We start from the raw sequence: 9,510 nt of genomic DNA, 5'->3' as shown, positions 1-9,510 counted from the left end.
ATTAATTTAGTTGAGTATTTTCATGTCTCCATAAGTTATCTTATGTTGAGCATAATCAATTGAATTGATCACTTTTTGTGTTTAATTTGATTGCGTATTCCGATTAAATTAATCATGGGTTTACTTGTGATTAATTTGATTGAGTTTTTGGATATAGGAAATCATTCTCATGTTTTTTTTGTGTCCAATAAAAATACTTCTTTCCTTTCGAAATTATGGTCGCTCTTGTTGTTTCTTCGGGAATGACATCAAATAGGGGAGAGTTCTTTTGAACTTATGCTTAATGGTCATATCTTGAGGGGTGTGCGGCTGTGGAATTTTAGAGGGGTTATCTTATATCTTTAAACTCCTTGATGAATGCATTTAGCTTCGGCTTTATGATTGCATCTAAATTAGTTGGTATGTATTTTTTCCTTTTGTCATGAAATATCTCTTTCGGAAATTTCATTATGATCCCGTTCTTGTACCTTTGCCAATTTTATTGACAAAAAGTGGGAGAATTAAAATGTAGTTCACACTACAAATACATATGGTTTTCGGATCATTGTGTAAGGGGGGAGTGGTTTCCATGTGAGATGGAGTATTGACTAAGGGGGAGTGATACATATCACCATAGTATTATTGTTGAAGTTGTGATACAATTGAACTTTGACGCTGTGTAACAATACTATGACACTATATAACAATGATCGAGAACTATGTTTTCTCATTGTTATAGCTACGGATCTTCAACAACGGTGATGCTAAACTTACAACCTTTGGGATCATTGGAGTACTTGGAAGTGATGAAGATTTCAAGGAATGTTGAAGAGTAGACATGTGGAATAGGAGCTACTAAAGTTTCTTTATATTTTTTGTATTCCATATGTATTGATAGTTTTGTCACTAAAATTGACAAAGGGGGAGATTTTTAGAGCATTGCTCGGTCGAACTCGCATGCGTTTCTATCTCAAGCATGTTTTTCAATGTTAGTGATCAAAACTATAAGTCTTGATTTCTAGTCTATTATAGCTAAGTCTCGGACTAGGATAGAAAGTGTAGTTGAGCTTAAGGAATTCATGGAGATTCATCATACAAGTAGAAGAACTACTCAAGGAACCGGTGGAACTTCTCGACAAAAAGGTATGTGAAGACTTGAACTTATCTATCACTCAAAAGTCTATCTACTCTATCTCCTACTCTTTGAGACAAGAAGTCGTATGTTATATATATAGACTTTGATTATACACATTTGGTATTTCGAGCCGAGTATACCTCGCCTATCTATATCTCGAAATATGAGTTTGTAAGCTTTTCGCTTTAACCAAGTTTATCTTTACCATGTGACGAAAGTCATGATATGTTTCAATCATCTTGAAAATTGCTTTGATGAGAAATGGTGTAACAACTATATAACGTCCTCTAAGAATGTTTCAATGATTGAAACGAGAGTTTAGATTACATAACCAATGGTGGACATAAGCATTGTTGTGGAAACAAATTTATGTATAAGTCTTATTCCTTGAACCAAAGTTTGCGAACTTTGTTGATCAAGATAACCGGAAGAATGGCGTGAGCCAAGTCCGCAAACTTTCAAAGTTCTCAAACCCGAGAATTTCTGCTGGAGTTGACAAACTACTTGCATGAAACTAAGTCCGCGAACCCAGTCCGCGAACCGGCGAAGTTCTCATACCCGAGAATTTCTGCTGGAGTTTGTAAACTCTGCCCGGTAACTTAAGTCCGCGAACCTAGTCTGCGAACTTGAGAAGGTTATATATCTGAAGATGATTTAAACTTAAACTTAAAAATACTAAGGAATGCAGTTTGCAAACCGTGGCTATAAAGTTCATGAACCGATTCAAGTGAATCAAATCATCTTTGCTTTAATTGTGTCTTGTGTAGTACATGAGATTTCCTTGCAATTGAACAACTCTCTAACTAGTTCATTTGAAATCATTTGAACTAGTTATGGTGAAGAAGAACGTGGTTCATATGGAATACTCATATAGATAACCATTTGGTTAACTATTGTTGAACCAACAAGTGCATACGTTTGGGTACGGTTAACAAACCTAGAAGCGTGCATTGTCAAGTGTGTGTAACAAGCTAAGTTTTCGATCTAACGGTTGAGAAATATTAGCTTGAATCTAAATCAGGTTTTCATCTAACAGTGGATATTGATTGCTTTGTTACCAAGGTAACTTAATTGCAAACCATAATTTGAAAGACTATATAAGGGGCACTCTAGTATCTGTGAAAAACTAATCCCCACACCTCACGTGTGATAGTAGTTTGCATACTAGAGTCGGTTCTCCTTTAACCTTTGGTTTTCTTCTTCTAAAACCAGGTTAACGAATTAAAGACTTCATTGGGATTGTGAAGCCAGACCGATACTACTTTTATCGTAGTTGTGTGATCTGATCTTGCATCTTCTATCGTACGAGTACAGTCAGATTGATTGGCTTGAGATTAATATCTCTGATAGGAAAGATATAAAAAGTAATCACAAACATCTTCGTCTCGTTGTTTGTGATTCCTCAACATCTTGTTTCGCTACCATACGATTAAGATTGTTGTAAGGTGATTGATAACTCTAGGTTGTTCTTCGGGAATATAAGACCGGATTATCAAATGGTTCATGTTCACCTTGATTATTATAAAAGGACGGAACAAAACCTTTTAGGGTTTATCTGTGGGAGACAGATTGATCCTTTGATAGACTTGTCTGTGTGAGACAGATTTGTTTATTGTCAAGTCTTCGACTTTGGGTCGTCGCAACTCTTAGTTGTGGGTGAGATCAGCTAAGGGAATCAAGTGCGTAGTATCCTGCCGGGATCAGGGGCGTAGGGAGTACAACTGTACCTTGGATCAGTGGGAGACTGATTAGGGTTCAACTACAGTCCAGTCCGAAGTTAGCTTGGAGTAGGCTAGTGTCTGTAGGGACTTAATACAGTGTGTGTTCAATCTGGACTAGGTCCCGGGGGTTTTCTGCATTTGCGGTTTCCTCGTTAACAAAATTTCTGGTGTCTGTGTTATTTCAATTTCCGCATTATTTTGTTTTATCTTTATAATTGAAATAATACAGGATCATCAATTAGAGTAATCCAACCTTTGGTTGTTGATTGTCATTGATTGATCGTTGGATATTGGTCTTTGGTACCATCCAAGTTATTCCTTGTGTTTGATTAAGGACTCGCTGATTTCTGTTAGCTCGAGTAAATCAAAACAAGAGAGAGATATTAACTCCTCGATATACTTTAATCTAGATTGAGTCTGACTGTCTAGTTGATTCTCTAGCAAAGTATATTGGAGTTAGTCCATATAGATTGCTAAGCGAAATATTGGGTGGTATTGTTAGACCCCCGCTTTTTCAGAAGTTCATATCATAAGAGGAATTAACAAAGGGGTTTTCGGAAGCAAAGTTTAGATCGAGACTATTGAACATCTGACTAATCAAATCAACCTCCATGGGCAAGAATAAAAAGAAAATATGGAAGGAGAGGAAAAGATAAAGCGAGATTAAAAGAGGATCAGAAAAACAGATTAAAGAGTTAAAAAATCAAATGAACATAGAAACAAAGAAAGCTTGATTCTAAAAGACATAACACAAATTTGAGAACTTAAATTCACAATAACACGAAGAGAAAACAACCAAGGCTTCCTACAGCTAAGTGGAAAAACAATCAACCAAATGGAAAGACAAAGAGACAAGTCTACATAAAATAGTTCAACAACATATGAACAACCCTTGAGTAAATGAAAAAGTAGTAGAAAAGACTTAAAGAAATCAAATTAACTGATTACTAGCAAATCTGAACTACTCGCACAGAAGACTAGAAGAGAAAAACAAAGAAAATAAGGAGGATTTTGAGATTTCAGAGATATGAGGGTGGTTTAAGAGGAAAAAAAAAAGCGGTATTGGAGGGAGAAAGAGAGGTTTTGAGAGAATTTTTTTAGGGAGGATGAAGGGTGTACGACTCCATCTCTCTCCTCACACTAATAGTTATTTGACCTTACTTACTTTTTCACATTTGACCCTGAAACACACCCCAATCAATTTTATTATAATCATGATTAAGAAAAAAAAACATTTAGGATAAAATTAGAATTAAGCTTTGTTTTGATTTAGGGAAAAAGTAAGGATTAAGGTTTATAATTGATCAATTTATGAGAATAATAAAAGAATAATTACAATTAATTTTCCTGGCTAGTTTGGAGCCTAGGATCATTATTTGGAGCCTATGATTACAGGACAAAAAGGGTTATTAAGAGATGCAACTATCAATTTACCTTCTATCAAATATTAATACTACCAATTTATCCTCGTTAAATCCTAATAATAAAACTAAAAACTAAAATCAAAATCGTAATACTAAAATCAAAATCAAAATCGAATCCATTTTCATCTCCATCTCCACTTCAACTGATTCTTACTCTCTTCTTCTCCTCTAAGACGAACCATCTTCAAGTGCCATAGAAGCATATGAAATGGCATGAATCAAGTATTTTTCTAGCAACCCAATCCCCTAAATTAGGTTTAAGCAACATGCAACCACTCAAAATTTTTGATTTTCTTGAAATCAAAGTGTTCTGGGTTTATTAGATTCGGTTGACGTCAATGTACTTATGAACCGATTTCATTTAGAAACGGATTTTGTTCATGTCCGCAAAGACCGATTGTACTGAATGTGTATTCTGGTTGGAGAAAATTCAACCAGAATCGATCTACGTTAATGTCCACATAGCCTGATTCTGGTATGGAAGAGAACCTTTTTTCTGTATTTTTTTTGTTAGAGTCGGAGTACATGTATGTCCACATAACCCGATTGTACAACCTTTGATTTCTTAACTGCTATGCCCACAATCGGATTATTGAAAGGTCCACATAAACCGATTGCTATTGATGTTCCCCAAAATCGGTAGATATGGTACACCACATAAACTGATTATGGGTTGATGTGATGAGCATCAACCGATTCATTAACCATGTTTTGAATTTTTGCATAAATCTCGAATTTTTTATCTTTATATTATAGAGCATGAAATTATGAATTGAAAGCAAAAAGAATGAGGTCATTCCGACATCGGTCGAAGTAATGCCCAGATTTACGATCGGTTTATGTGGGGATTAACAAAAACCAATTCTGGTGAAAAATAATCACAGGAAAACTCTTGAATTTTACAATCGGCTTATGTTCTAAGCCTCATAAACCGATTCTTAGAATCTATTTATGTGAGCATGAACATCCATCGATTCTGGTCGAGGTTTTTCAAAAAAAATAAATAGAAAAAATCGTGTTTTGATGACGAATCAAGATTAGTTAATTTCTAGTGTAATTTGATTAAACATTAATTAATCACCCCGATTAACACTAATTAATAAGGATAAATTAGCCATTATGTAAAATAGTTGGATAAGGATTACCCTTTTTATCTTTTAATGACCCTTTTTGTCATGTAGTCATTGGCCCCAAATAATGTTCATGAGCCCCAGATTAGCTAGGTTAATTTGAAGTATGATTAAGTTGTGTTAGAGTCTATTTTGATTTTGAGTAAGAAGGAAAATTGAAATTTAATTGTTAGTAAAAATTAAGACTCATTTGGTTTTTCATTTTACCTTGAATTTTTTGGGTTATGATTAATAAATAGTGAAAAATACTATAACCCCCCTATTATATGGGTTCAATATATAGAAGCCCCACAAAATGGATCCTTCATTGTCAACTCCATACTTTAGAAAGATGCTATTACTAGGCCCAAAATATCAAATTTTTTTCAGATCTGGTCCATAAATAATAATTTCGAATTTTAATAATGACATCATTACCCTTTACTATTTATATCATAGGAAACTTATTAGATATTTTCATTTCTCATTTCATTTCCTCTCTCCAATTCTTACGAAAACATTTTCTAGGGCTTCTACATTGATTTTGAGCAGAGACAATTGATTTATTTTAACCAGAGACAATCGATGGCAACGATAGAGATCATAAATCCACCATCAGGATAAGGAGGAGTACCAGTTGCAGTAGAAAGTAATGGATCCGAAAAACAAATTTCAATTAATTGACGCGCAGATTCAACAAAAGTTCATCAGCAAGCTAAGTATAGATAAGTATCCTGTTCTATTTGTGATTATGATTCTATTGAGAGATTTTAGTTATTTATTTCAGAAACAAATCTGAGAAAAATACTTTACCTAAATCTTGGCGTTTTTCAATTAACTCATCTGGATAAAAATTAGATCTTAGATTTACAATCATCTACTCTCTCTGGTTATATAAGTGTATTTTTTTTGAAGAATCTTGGACAAATTTTTCAGATATGTTCTTCGTCAAAATCATTTTAACTCTTGATTTCAAGTTGCGATCTAAAAACTGATTAGAGATTCGATATCAACGACTCATCATTTCTATTACCCATAGATTTAATTTGAATTTCATTCTCTTTTAATTTTCTATTTCATATGTTCTTGGTGGATATGAAATGGAAGTTGTTTTTGCTTTTGATGCTAGGAAACGACATTCAGCAAGGAAAAGTGGTTGAACAAAGAAGGTTAAAGCTCATGTTACAGGAGCGGAGGCAAAGGCAAAGATAAAAATACTAGATGCAATTAAAAAGCAAAGAAATGAAGAGGCAGTAAGATGAGGATGGTTTAGAATTACTAAAAATAAATTTGGAGAGACTTCAAGTGCATTTAACTTCTAGGGGAAATTGCAAACTCTATCGCTTCTAGCTTCGAAATTTTCCTTTCAGTAGTTTTAGCTTGATTTTTTTGTTTCTAGGGGATCTAACTTCTTATCATCAGGCTTACGTAATCGCTTTAGATGATGTATCAATTTTTCATATTTCATTATGTTTAATTAATTTGATAAAATGCACCTTAGTTAAGTAAGGAAGTGGTAAATCACAAATTGATATCCAATAGTTTTTATTGTATATGGCAGCTCTTTTGTCTGGTGTTGCCCCATGAACATACTACTTTGCTACAGCCAAAATCAATCTGGAGGGCGGAAGAAACTCATGAGACCTCATTATTGGAACGTATACTGCATTTGGATCCACTTGAAGTATGTTTTCAATGAATAATGACTTCCTCTTGCAATGCTATGTACTAATATTTCGTTTACCCCTTATTAATTACTCGTTTCTTATGTTTTGAAGGTGAACTTATTCCGCAGAATCACATTGCCAGATACGCCAAGGACTAGAAAGGTTTTTGGAGGATAATTGACTGGGTAGGCATGCTTTTTTCATTCTTTTTTCTTTCTTTTGCTGGTCATAATTTTTATGTTCAGTTCAACCTCTTTTGATTGATACTGGGTAAAATTATCTCCAGCTATTTTTAGTACAATCTCTGCTTGATCTTTAAATACATATATGATTAATTTGCAATAGGACTTGGATCTAAGTAGAAGCACTTCCATTTTTCGATTGTCAGGAATTATGTCCTGCTACAAATTTATAACTATAATTTGTGTGTATACTGCTCCCATATCTACTGACGGTAGCATTTACATTTATATTGGGATAATATTCACATTTTCCGTAAGATCTTCCATGCAACATCTATTTACCTTCTTAGTACAGAGCCAATATGCATGTTTAACTTCCGAGTACATAAGTCATATACATGTGTAACTTCCGAGCACACAAGTCATCCGGAAGTGTAGCTCCTAGTTACACATGCTATATACATGTGTAACTATTATTTACACAAGTCAGATACATGTGTAACTCGCAGTTACACTCCTAATAGTCTTGTTTTTGTCACCTTTTCCTGTGATAATTCCCAACGAAGCCCAAAAAAGCACTGGGAAAACAGTAGAAAAAAATGCTTGCATGAATATGAAAGTAGCATAACTAGTATCATTTTAGTGTCCAGAGAGATATTTACTATGTTGTGCTGATGACCTGTGTAGATGGGGAAAATCGGTTCGCTGGTTTTTCAGGGAATTGAAGAGACGAGCGTGTTGTCGAGACTCCTCAACCGAGCAAAATGTTCAACCTCACACAGATACACTGCAAAGGGAGTGCTTAGATTCGAGAGATCAATTTGTAGGACTCCGGCCTAAACCAAGTCAATGGCCGTTCCAGAGTCAATTCGGTCGCAAAGAGGGAGATGGGTTGATCTGTAGGAGGGAAGCTGATAATTGTGGGATCAATGATGATCAAGGATTGTGGATGTGTTGAAGGATTATGCAAGTTTTCTGTGAACTGATGAGTTCGAATAAGTTCTGGTAGATTGATGAATTCTTGAGAGTAATTGCTCGAGAAATTTTGTGCAGAAAAATGTTGATGTCCCTCAATCATGGATTCAGAGACTTATTTATATTGTCAGAATAGTAAACACCTTAATCTTTGTAAGTGTGACGGTTTCTTGAGTGAAAGAGTGGGGAAGTGGGAAATCGTGGTGAAACCAGTTCCAGGTCGTGCAGAGACTTGGTTAACCATCCACCCACTACTTTGCTAACTCCTTCAACCTTTTGCACGACTTACTCACATTTCTCATTGTGGACGAATCCACGTGTTGTAGGCTGCCAGACCAAAACCATAATTGATATCCCCCCATGTTACGTGATTGATGTCTCACGGATCGTGGAGTTTGCATGACAGATGTGTACTTAATTAGTCAGTTGTTGACTGTTTAGACAATGAGTCTAGGTTTTTTTGAATTGAGCATGAGTGACGAATGCTCAGTGATTCATGGATCGAACATGCATGTTCTTATGTTGATATTGCTCGTTTGAACAAATACTGTTAAATTCGAGCAACTGAGCAAGTATTGCTCAATTCGACGAATTACTGAATATTAATAGTTGGATCAATGTTCGAGCGACTGAGCAAGTATTACTCAATTCGACAAATTACTGATAAAAATTTTCGAATATTGATAGTTAGATCAATATTCGAGCAACTGAGCAAGTATTGCTCAATTCGACGAATTACTGATAAATTGCTGAATATTGATAGTTGGATCAATATTCGAGCAACTGAGCAAGTATTGCTCAATTCGACGAATTATTTTTGGTGACGTGACCCAATAAAATATTAATTAAAATATTGGTAGATTACCGAATATTATATAATTAATCCAGATGTTGATTGCTGAATCAACATAAATTTATTAGTGTTTGAATCTTGCTTAGAATGATGATTTGTGGAGCGTTTATTCGAAACCCTAATTTTTGATCAATTGTTCGTCAATTGATGAATCGCTGAAAATAGGTCATGAGTGATAGAGGGACCGACCACATGGGATGATGGACGTCCATGTAGCGCCCCAGTGCTCGAGTGAGCATGCACCAGGGTCCTTAGTTGTCCAGTTGGTGAAAGAATGATGATTAAATCCCGGTTTCATCATTTACTGAAATAGTGCTCGTTTGAGTATTAGGTAATAAAACCTAATTATGGAAAAGTGAGGGACCAACCAAGAGGGCATGAGACCGGCCCTTGGTAGTCGTGGGACCAGCTGATGGTCGTTTGAGCAAACTCCAGGTTGGTTGAAAATAGTTTGGTCCCAGTATG

The 9,510-nt window shown here is 35.1% G+C and overlaps 1 long non-coding RNA gene across 1 annotated transcript; it reads left to right on the top strand.

The window, feature by feature from the left end:
- Positions 1-6,445: 6,445 nt before the first annotated feature.
- LOC113321692 lies at positions 6,446-7,941 on the top strand. The gene is made up of 3 exons (XR_003346839.1): positions 6,446-7,052; positions 7,147-7,220; positions 7,905-7,941. It is a non-coding gene; the product is annotated as an uncharacterized LOC113321692 (long non-coding RNA).
- Positions 7,942-9,510: the final 1,569 nt, after the last annotated feature.

This window comes from Papaver somniferum, chromosome 11 (assembly GCF_003573695.1).
Source record: "Papaver somniferum cultivar HN1 chromosome 11, ASM357369v1, whole genome shotgun sequence".
Taxonomy (NCBI): Eukaryota; Viridiplantae; Streptophyta; class Magnoliopsida; order Ranunculales; family Papaveraceae; genus Papaver; species Papaver somniferum.
The sequence above is the reverse complement of the archived record's forward strand: the minus strand, read 5'-3'. Positions and strand labels throughout refer to the sequence as shown.